Genomic DNA, 11965 nt, shown 5'->3' with positions numbered 1-11965 from the left:
TACCTTTGGGTCTGCCAAGGTTGCTCTTGAGCAAGGACAGAATCCCGGTTCTTGTGTGTAATTTCAGGCCTGTGTGTAAAACAACAGGAAAGTATGTATAAAGAAATTTCCCATTATACATTATATTAAGTGAGAAAGTTTGGTTGTTTTTGAAGACAAAGAGTTAAAAAAAGCTCTTAAATGGCAATAGTTAGGGCTCATATTCAATTGGCAATTTGAAATCCAAAAAAAAGGCATTTTGGTTGTATCATGGACTCAGACCGAATTTCAACAACCACTATGAAGACACTTACCAAAGTTAGATTACTAACAATGTGAGAGTATATTACGGACTTATGTCTCAAACAGGATTTGGAAAAACTTTCTTTTATCTTCAGTAGACGTTGAATACTGTACAATGTTTTTGAAAGGTTACTAAAAAGTCAATAAGACAGCGCTGATGATTCATGATTGCTGCTTGCTTGAGCCTCAGTAAGAGCAAGATGTGAGAATAGGGGTCATACCACTCCCATTCTGAGTTTTACAGGACTGGCTTTCTGTCTCTCAAAGATCAATTTTAAAATATTACTTGACTAATCAGCATATTAAGTGCTTATATATTCTCTTTAATGAATGTTTTTTTGAATACCTTGTTGCTTAAAAAATGTGCTATATAAATAAGGGTGTCTTTTGCCTTTGCCTGGATTAAAATCAGAGCTGACATTATTGCCACTGTTGGGTGTTTGTGTGCTGCTAAATCATAAAAGTTTGCAAACCTTTTGACTACTAAAAGAGTAGGAATCTACTTGGCTATACCTTGTCACAGTTTGCATAGTCTATTAGGCCAGAGCAGTGCAAACAAAGTTTTTGCTCCACACGCAGGAAGAGCTACCAATACCAATCATGTTATTGGCTGAGAGAAAAGCCCTGACGCACAGTTTGGAAAATCTCAACGAGCACCCCCCTGTTGTGGTACTGGGGTTGAAAAAGCAAAGCAAAAGTCAAGGCAAACCTCATTAGTGCGTGGTCAATGAAATACTATTGAAAAAACAAAGTAATGTTCATAGTCATTTGTTCTACTCATGGGGAAAAAAGTCTCAAATATATAGAAAAACATGTGACAAACACAAGGTGAAAAAACATAAAAAAGTTTGAAACTACCAAAAACAGACTAGTTAAGGCACACGATGTGATCTTAAACTATGTGGTCTCAAAAAATAGTAAATTAAAACAATTCCATTTACTAATATTAGAGGAGGACTAAGAAACATCTGATGAAATAATTTGGTGGGTATTTCTGTGTAATACACACATATATGTATATTTATATATATACAACAATTATATTATTAAAGAAAAACGATCATAAAACTATCATCTTTGCAAATCTAATTCACCTTGATGACAGGTTTTAGTGCAATAGACTTACACCATCTAAACTACATTTAAAGTTATTAATACTGACACAGTAAGGAATTTTTATAAATGATAGAATGTGTAAACAATGATGAACTGTTAAAAACTGGCCAATTATAAAAAAAAAAGAAATTAGTTAAGAGAAAAACAAAGGGCAAGTCTGTTTTTTATCCGGAACTCACACTCTTCTATAATGTGTGTGAATAGTATATTTTAAACACTCAATGTACTGTATTGTACATTCACAATCAGTGAGTGAGCCCTTATAATCCTCCCTTATTAAACTATAGGGTTTTTTGCCCCCAAGTATGAGTAAGTGGCAAATCAGGTGTTGTGTTTAAAGTGGCTCAAAATCTACCACTGCTTAAATTGGATTATGTTATCCCAATAAGGAGCTGATTAACTGTTTTCTTGTGTGGCCAAAACAAACTTACACAGGTGGCTCCTCGCAAGAGATAACGAGAAATTGTAAACTAACGTGACCTTCACACAGCCTCAACACTGCCAGTAACATGTGCTACAACTACCAAACAGTAGTAACTTTGTACCTTTGGTAGTCCTATCGTATTGTAAAGCCTTACCCATATCGGCTGCCAGATTCTCGCCTGGTCTAACGTTTAACATCCCTCACATCACGGAGGTATGCCTTGGTACCCACCAACACGAGTCTGGACTATCACAGTACGCGTTGGCCTGTAGTGACCGAACAATACGAGGAAGTAATAATTTAACACCCAGGTAATGCAAATATAGACATGGCAGGACAAACTTTTAAAACTCTTTAGATGAGTTTATCAACTCTCTCAACTTTGCAAAACTTTTGCATCATCTTAGTCGTCAACAAGATGATAGCATGATCTAGTATTGATCCGCAAGCAGGCATAGTTGCTGCACATTACCTCATCCAGTTCCTGACGTGGAGGAAACTGTGTGATTGGTTCAAGTCAAAAACATCAGCAGGAAAAGCCATGGCATCTCGAAGAAATGAGAAGCTGTGTGAGGCGCGGAACTGAAAAACAGATTTGTTTTCTCGATAAAGCGCCCATATGTAGTTTGGTCCAGACTCATAAAAAAATATCTTGGCAATTGTGGATGGATGTCATGAAAATGTATAAAAGACATTTAATGTTCCTTAGAAGAAGATGAATCCTACAGACTTGAGACCAAGAAACCTTTCTTCTTAGCGCTTCCATGAGGTTGAGATGGTGGGTGTTGAGGGCAATGTCTTAGATGAACCTTTGGACTGATTGCATTGCAATTTGGTACCATAGACGTTTAAAAAAAATGGGACAAAGCCCCCCGTAGACGTCCAGTGAAGTCTATTAGAGCACTTTTCCGGTATGGCTGAGCGTATTGCACAGCTCAAAATGAGCGTATATGTGAAGTGAGCAAACATGTCTGAAGTTTGTAAGTCTTCTGAGACGGAGAGCGTGGCATAGGTAAAGAGATACATCGGCACAAGTTAATTATTGTTAACTAAAATGCTTAGGTTAACATTAGTAATTATAACTAACATCTAATGTAAATGCCGAAAAACTGCTTGCGAGCTTTTCCTGACTTTATGGTAATTTGTATTATACTATGCAAAGGAAAGCACATTGTTATAACACAATTGTTAGCTATTTTTACAAAATACGCCTGCTGCGGAGCCATTACGGGAGATTAAGGTAATGGAGCCTTTTAACATTGTCCTGTTTCTTTAGAAATAAACAAGGGGCAAATAGGTCTTTGAATATTTCAGATTGTAAAGTATTTGCTGTCAAATTGGCGCTAAACATGAATGGCAGCAATGGCATGCTAACGAGGGTGATGGCTGTAAGCATAAAAATGGCGCCATGGGAGGAAGCTTGGTGGAGCCTGTACCCCATGTGTGTAGGTACAGAATTCACCGTCCCCCTCGGGAGGAACTGTAAATTACTTGGTGACCCAATCAGAGGAGACTGAATTTTCGGGAGGGGCCTTTAAAAGAGACAGGTGCTAAAATGGAGCATTTTCAGACAGGGGGTCAATCGGCTAGATACATGTGTTTCACAGGGCAGAATGAAAAAAAATAGGGTCTGAATCTGGAAAATGACAAAATATGTTCTACTTTAAAAGAATTACTGTATCGAGTGAGTAAGGATCAGAAGTAAATGACATCATTAGAAATTCTGTATGCAATAGGTTTTTTGCAGACGTTGTTTTGGTGGGAAAATAATACAATGGACTGACGTGGGTGAACATGGGCAATCAGGATTTACGGCCACGTTAAAAGCTGTCTTACCGTATATACTGAATAACCAAAGACTAAATAAGAGTGTGTGTTGTTGTGTAATATTATACATTTGCTTTGCAGCTGGGTTAAAGCTCAGGAGGGATAGAGACAGACAGGGCTATCTTAGTCAGATATGCTACAGTGAGCCGGGAGGAGGAGAAGATGGTGAGGCCAAGGACACTGAAGTTCAGGAGGTTGATAACTCAGAGAAACAGGACTACAATACTAAGGAGGGATGTGAAATAGCTGTATGGGGAGGTAAATGATAACTGAAAATAATAAGAAGAAAGAGTTGAAGAGGCAGAGCAGAGAGTGGTACTCTCCAGCAACAGTATAGCTGACCAATCAGCCCCAAAGGGAAACCAATTACCTGAGCACAATATTGTTAAGTGCCTTTGGGGGACCTCTGTTACTAGAAAGTCTCCATCAGGTCCGGCACGGTAACTGCTCGGAAACGTCATCATCGGTTGACCACAAGAATAAACGCTGTTTATTATACATCATGAGTCAGGTGTAGAGAGTTTATAGAAGGATTTCCCCAAACAAATTGGTGACCCCCGACGTGATAAGTAATGGACAGGGGAATCAAAATGGACCTTGGCATTGGTACACGGTCCGGTTAGCTCGCCACCGGACTGACATCCCCAGCCCGTGAAGGGGGATTTTTGTCTCTGTTTTTGGAGCAGGCGATACTGCGGTCTCGTTGGTGTGATCACTGATGAGACTTCTCAACAAAAAGGGTAAGCAGAAGCCTGTTTAAAATCAAATTCTGTTTATTGGCTGAAAACTAAAAGTGATGTGATACATTTCAACTGTGTAGTGTTGTTTAAGCGAAAAGTTCATTGAATGAATGTGCTGTAATTAAAGGGATTATAACAGATGAAATGTTGGGGCATGTGAGGTGATTAAAGAGAAAAACAACTAGAGAGGTGTAAGAGAATTGTTTTTGAATAATACGGTGGCGGTTCGGTTAGACGAGGAAAGGGACAAATAGTCAGAGGAAAATTCGTCCAGAGGGTTGACGAGTTAGGAGACTGCTAAGGACAGATAGTTCAGAGAAGTGATTGTGAAGTGCCACCCTGGTTCTGTTGTGTGAACATCCTGAAAAAGAGTTGCAGTGAACAGATTGTCATTTGAATATTAGAGTCCACCGCGAGTGTATTGTGCGAAGGAGGAGAGTCATTTTTAGTGGTAAAAGATTATAGAGAGGTACATAAAAGCTTAGATGAGTTTACTGAAAAAGTGGGCGTTGTTGCATTGTGTGATTTTTGTTGTGTTTGGCTGTTGGATTTTTTCTCCACTGCTTATGTTGTAAAAATGGACGACCCCTTATGGTAAAGTGTTAGTAGGTGGGCAGTGAAAAAGTATGGCAGTAAAGGGAGGAGAAAGTAGCAAAAGAGATTGTGAAGATGGGAGAGAGGAGGAGGGATTGCGGGAGAAGGGGCGCGTCCGGAGAAAGTGAAGGAAATAGTGAAGTATGAAAAAAGTAAGTGGGAGGGGGGAGTAGCGGAAAGGCAGTGCAGAGGAGGAAAAGAAAAGAATACTGGTTTAATGATAAACCCAAAGCAGATATGGAGTATGAAGCGCAAAAGAGAAATATGGGGTGTGGGTTGAAAATGACAAATGCAATACAGAAACAATTGGGAATTGACAAAACAAGATGACAAAAGTCACCAAAAACTGAGACAGAAGTGACAGAATAAAAACCGCTACGCAGAGAAAACCCCGCTGCACGCAGGCGCCCACGCCAACAAACCCTTTTATCCGATATAAGAAACCTAAGATTTTTTCGCTCCACCGCGCCGTGTTATACAGGTCCAACGGCATCAAAACAACCACAGTCACATAGGCCCAGTGGTAAATGACCATTACAGCCAATGCATTTACAAATAGACGTACCACAGGACCCATTGATATCCGGCATTAGAGGGCCGCGTACAGGATTTAGAATGTTATCTAAATTTAATGGTAACAGTCAGCGCTTCAGGGGGTTAGCAGCAGCGGCTCCACCAACAACCAGCGGCTACAGTCCCAGCCGGCCAAGCAAAGCTAGTACTACCATAATTCAGCGTTTGTTGCAAAAAAAAACCAGAGCATTTTCACATTCAGTTTATAAGGACCCCGTCCACCCACCATAGTACCCCACAAGGACTCAGGAAGTAAGGAAGATAGCGAACAGTCCAGACAGCAGCAGGGAAAGTGAGCAAACAGACAGAAGCCAGCTCTGAGGGAAAGGACTAAAAAACGTACATTTAAACGAGGCCCAGATCTGACAAAGTCCTCAAGAGTTTTGTAGCAGGCACATTTGAAAGGTAAATTACAACGAGGACCTGACGAAAGTTATGACTGCGGAAGATCAAACTAGAATTAGGGAAAGACTTAACAAAGAGTCAGAGAGATAAAAAGGCAGCAAGAGCAGTGCGTCTAACAAGTAAATGGCTCAGGAGGGAGGAGAGACGCGGCCACCACACCAGAGGCGGTGGCTACACGCCACTCCGACCAGTAGGAGGAGGAGGAGGATGTGATGTAACCCCTTACAGTTTTAGGGACTTAGATTCTCTGTGTGCACAACGCCCCTCCCTGACAGGAGAGAGTGCTGAGCATTTCCTCACGCTTTCATAGTCTTACAAGCAGGAGGCAGCTGTGTTGGAGATCTCAGAGGCAGTCATTGGGTAGAGTAAGGGGAGCAGATGAAGCTAGTTGTGCCCTCTACCAGAGGGGGAGCTGGACCCACTGTTCCCGCATCAGGCTGCATCAGAGTAACCTGGCATTTGGGCGTTAGCTGCACGGCATGTATACCCACAGTGGGGATCATGCGCATGGCATGATTTAAAAAGACTAATGTGATGAAAGAAATTTGATGCCTATGCAGATTAGAGCAAAAAAGATTTGGCAGCGTGCTAGGAGGAACCGTGGGGAACAGTTACGCCGCCACAGTGGCGTTTGTTCGCCAGGGGTACTCGGTGGGATACCACAGCAGTTCAAGGACACCGTTAGGGAGGAGTTAGAGTAGGCTGCAAAACATGACCGATTGCAACAGGGGCTGAGAAATGTGCGTTCATTACTGTCAAAACACCAAAAATGGAGCAGAGCAGACAAGACGATGATAAAAAGACTACAAACTCAATTGTAAGAAACAAATGGAAGAATTAAAACAAGCCAAGCCCAGCAAAGCTAAAACCAAAATGACAGTCTCCCAGAACCCCCAACAGTCAGAACGCCCTCACCAGTTGCAGACATGCTGTTTTTCGGGCTCACAGGATTACATGCCGCTCACATCCCGGGATATACCAAACTAGAAATCATTCACTGTCTCACAGCCCCCCTACTATGGACAAACAGAGGCGAGGCGCCTTCGCTGACCTCAAAAGTGGCCCTAGCAAGGGCAGAGGACATCACCTCCCCAGACTTACTCATTCTCATTTCATATGGATGTTCTGAAAACAATGGCTTTCTCAAGCCATTTTATTTCAGAAAAAAGGGGGAGACAGACCGTATGATGTACCATCATCAAGGAAAGTAGCAGGCATCAGCCGAGATGTGCAGAATGTTGCTACCTGAGGCATCACAGACCAACACTGAAGGAAGAAAACCGACTCTCCGAATCGTCTTAGCGGGTGGTTGGCCCCCAATTTGAGGGACATGGTGAACATTTTTGTCAGGAATGCAGGGTGTGGGAGAGCATATGTTCAGAAACCTATACACCACACCTAACAGGAGCGTACCAGTCCTTCCACAGTTGTTTTCAATGATACAGTATAGATTATACTGATAATGGCGCAGAATAAACTGTTGGTAGGGGGGAAAAAAAAGGTATCTTATGGTGATGGTAGACAGGTCTCTAGGGGGTGTAGAAGCCATTCCCACAAGAAAAGAGGACGCAAAAAAAAAAAAAAACCCGTGGGAAAGGATCAAACGAACTCATCCGAGGTATGGGTCCCGGCAATCAAGGTAGATAATGGCACCAAATTTTACAACAAAAACTAAGAGAAGTAGAACAGGCCCCTCTGGGGAATCACTCATGCATTCGGATCAGTTTATCATCCAGTCACAGGAATGGTGGATAAGAGCAACCAGACATGAAGGCCTAAGATATGCCAAGGCATGTGCAGGAAGCAAGTTAATTCATGGGTAGAAGCGCCCCATTGGGCGCTCATGGCTATGAGGTCACTCAGAAGGCGAGAAACAATTTGACCCCAACGAAATAATGACAGGGAGAAAATGCCCGGACCTCACTCGATGGAGGCCATCATGCCAATGTTAGATGTCAGCAAATAGAAATGATAGACATAGAGAAAGTTCTAACATCTCTGTTTTCAGCCCTTTCTCGAAGTTGTCAGTGGGCGAACAGGAAACCTTGCCGGAGGATGGACAGAACACCTACCTGTCAAGGTAGGAGACTGGTCAGGGTCACAGTTCACAAGAGGAAGTTTTGGTAATGGTACCCCAGGGGGTTGTCCTTGGGCCTTACGAAGTAAGGGAGGTACTTCATCATCTCGGTCCAGGTTTAAAGGTAAAAAGGAGGCACCTTGCACTCACCTGACCACCATTGTTGCCCCAGTCGACCTCCTAAGCCGACCATGGTGAGAAATAGAAAAGCAATCCAAAATGTATGAGATGGAAGAGATGTTGGCGGGGAACAGCACCCACATAGTAACAAACTGGAAGGCAATGGGTTGTGGCGAAAAGACAACAGGTGTCCTAGATAGTAGTAGTATTGGAGTTGCAGCATTTATCTGGGTGGAACATGCGTATGGGGATCCGAGACCACAAAGAAACAATCACCGGTAGTGTCCAACCACCCTCTCAGTAACAAGAAATGAAAAAACTTAGACGAGGAGAAAAGAGAGCAGTTTGGGTTCTCAGTAGTGAAAGAAACACACTAAGGGCCCATTCCCCAAGGTGCGGTGCCAGATTGACTCTCCACTATGTGAGGCGAGACTCAACCACGTCATTTACCTTTGATTGTGTTCAGGCTATAGGACTGCGTGTGTGGTATAATAGTGTCTACAAAAAAACACAGTGGACATCTGTGACGAATATCAAAAGGTTAGAGGATTGTGAAGGAGCGGCTTACGGACAGGTGAAAGGTAGCTATGTAAACACTGGTATGACGCGGGGGTTGGACAACAGGAGGGTGGAAACCAGGGCGAGTGACAGACAAAAGAGATGGTGGGTACAACAAGATGAATGGGAGATATATCTATACAGCGGGGACTATAGTTCAGGACCCACGAAAAATCCCATAACCGTCAGAAATAGTAGCAAATTGGGAGCAGGAACGGTCGGATTGTGGGATGTTAGCCAATAGCGTGTGATGGATAGCAGGAAGGACCAGATAACACCCCTGCAGATAAATATTTGGATCCCCTCCACGCACACACAGGAATGACACTGACATGGCAGAGGACTACAGTAAAACCCCCCTGAAGGAGGAAGACGTAATAGTCAGGAATTTCTCTAAAAATGAGGTGGAAGAGTGTAGAGTTATCGCAGGTGCAGGCCAGACAATTTATGGGATATCGGGGGTTAATACGAATGCCAAAGAAAAACAACATGGAAGGCGGCGGGCCTGTGCCACAGCTAGACCAGTCATGTTCACTAACCCGGCCCTCGTTGTTTCCTAAATGAGGACCCAGCAGGATATGCATGCATGTGAACTTCACCACACTCTAGACAGCTCCCGCATTGTACTACCCTAGCATCCCTCTTTCCCCCAGGCTTTGAAAATCCCAGGGTTTTTACGCCATAAAGGGGGAGGGTGCAGATATCACTGTTTCAATCACGGATCAAGCAAAGCCTCACAAATCAAACTAGCGTGATATACCCTCCAGATGGGTAATACAAACTGTACATAAAAATAAACAAAAAAGCCTAGGCCCGTGGCTAGAATAGGGACTATTCTACTATTGTGTGGTCTAGGTTGATACTCCCCAGATATTAATAAGTTCCCAAATCAACGTCAGGAGTTTGTGATATGGTTAGATTAGCTATGCCCATATTTTGGTGGGGGAGTAGTAGAGTTCCACTAGACCACCATAGGCTGTTTGCAACTGACCGTATAAAGAGAGGGCGGCCCGTAGTATGCAAGCTCCGGCTTTGATCCTGGGCGGGAACCCCACCTATAAGACAGCATAGGAGTTCTAGGGGTTTTGTCCCGGAATGAATACAATTGGCAGATCAAATCCGAGGATTTGAGAATTATACCACTGCTTTCCGCCATCTTGCCGTCACTCCCAGCAAAAAGTAGAGGATAGAAAATTTGTGATTATAATGTTGTTATCGCTTTGAGCAATGCAACTAGGATGCCCATCGAAGGCCTGGCCGAGCAGACGGTCCCCAACGTCCCTCTCATGGCGCTCCAGAAATAGGATGGCGCTGGAATGTGTTGGCTTGAAAAAGGAGAGGAGTCTGTTCCATGCGGAGGATTTGCTGTACGGTCATCCTCTAACAACACTGCCCCGGATGGGAAGGTCACGGGCTTTAACCAACTTCGAGCCCTTTCCCAGGAGATGCATGACGCATCAGGTATCAATCCAATTGGAGGGGTGGGATGACAACCTTTTTTGGCAAATGGAAGAATCTTATCACTGCTGTTTGACATCGAGTGCGTTTTTCTTGCTCTCTAGTTACCTGTGGGTGTTGCTGTGTGCCCTGTGCGGGACCATGACATCCCGGCTCATCACCTGCCTGTCCAAAGACAAAGCGCCGCCTCCTATTCCGCTGCGGAATGCGAGCCATTACTCACCAATGCACAGAGGGACGGGGAGGACGTTGAGCCACTGCAGTTAGTGTAAAAGGTGTGTGTTCGCACCTAGTAGGTGCGAACAGGGGGAATTTGTGGGGGAAAAAATAATACAAGGACTGAGGTGTGGATGAAGCAGGCACTCAGGAACGGCCACGTAAAAAGCTGGCTTAACAGATATATGAATAACCAAAGACTAAATAGAGTTGTGTATGTGGACCTATATAATTATGCTGTTGCAGCTGGGTTACAGTAGGAGGGAGAGAAAGGACAGGGGCTATCTTAGTCAGATAGCTACAGTGAGCCCGGGAGGGAGGAGATGGAGGAGGGCCATAGGACACGAAGTTCAGGACGGTCTGATAACTAAGAGAACAGGACATACAAACTAAGGAGGGAGGAACATAGCTGGTTGTGAGGTTAAATGATAACTGAAAATAATAAGAAGAGAAAGAAGAGGGAATAGGCGAGCAGAGAGTGTACCCAGCAACAGTATAGGGACCAATCAGTCCCACAAGGGGAACCAATATAACCTAGCATTCAAATTGTTGAATGCCTTTTGGGGGGGGACTCTGTATAGGACAAGTCTCTCCATTCAGGTTTGTCCGTGGCCGTGTAAATGCTCGGAAACGCATTTAATCTGCTTGACCACAAGAATAAACGCTGTGTTAATACCTCATGGAGTCAGTTGTCAGTTATAGAAGGATTTCCCCAATCAACGTACACGTTAGAGCCAATTTGTGTGACCGTGCCAGACTTTCGGGGACATGTCCACGCAGTCCACTGTGCTACAGTGGTAGCGTCGCTTATCGATCCTGCACGTGGGAACGCGTCCTCCAAACGGAAGTATCAAAAGAGCTATATCGTCCGGGGGATGTAGGATTTCTAATTATTTTGCTATTAGTTTTTTTTTTAGAAAAAGTGCACTGTGGTCAATATAGTAATTGCTTCAGGACACTATTTATTCTCAGTGTCCCAAGTTTAAATTTGGTGGTGGTAGGGTGCAACAGCGTAACATGGCCGTTAGGTTCCCACTTAGGAATTGCGAAAGTCAACATTTGCGGTTTTAAAGGAACATGTCTAAAGGTTTTAAGGTGATGTTGAGCATCAATACTAGTTTTACCTTCTTTCCCGCGGGTCCCAAAGCTGAGGTGGATTTTGAAATTTTTCTCTCAGTGCCCATTCAAGCAACTTTTTTTTTCGCTTGAAATCTGAACCCAACCACAGAATCAAACCTCTACTGGGGTACATTATTTGGAGTTAAGAAAACTATTCCTTGATGGGTGCCCTAAACAACCATCACTTACCACTCTCTTTCCCTGAAGTCGAGCCCACTGTTGTGGTAACTTGCTGGTTAAAACTGGTTGTGGGTACCTGTAGAGGTAGGTGGTCTTTCCACCCCGAGTCGCCACGTGCCAGCAGTTGAGCAGATAGTCATACTCCCGGTCAGCCCATTGTGCAGCCAACACTGCTCAACCTGCAGAGTGGAACTACACAGTTCACTGCTTATGCTGTTTTGATAATGAACCATAAGAGTTTAAAGAAAGCTCCACATGACAACACCTTAAAGGGTG

The 11965-nt window shown here is 43.6% G+C and overlaps 1 protein-coding gene across 1 annotated transcript in view; it reads right to left on the bottom strand.

Annotated features, from left to right (window-relative positions):
- Positions 1-11965, bottom strand: part of LOC116689126 (UDP-glucuronosyltransferase 2A1) — a 44553-nt gene that overhangs the window by 4707 nt on the left and 27881 nt on the right.

This window comes from Etheostoma spectabile, chromosome 5 (genome assembly GCF_008692095.1).
Source record: "Etheostoma spectabile isolate EspeVRDwgs_2016 chromosome 5, UIUC_Espe_1.0, whole genome shotgun sequence".
Taxonomy (NCBI): Eukaryota; Metazoa; Chordata; class Actinopteri; order Perciformes; family Percidae; genus Etheostoma; species Etheostoma spectabile.
The sequence above is the reverse complement of the archived record's forward strand: the minus strand, read 5'-3'. Positions and strand labels throughout refer to the sequence as shown.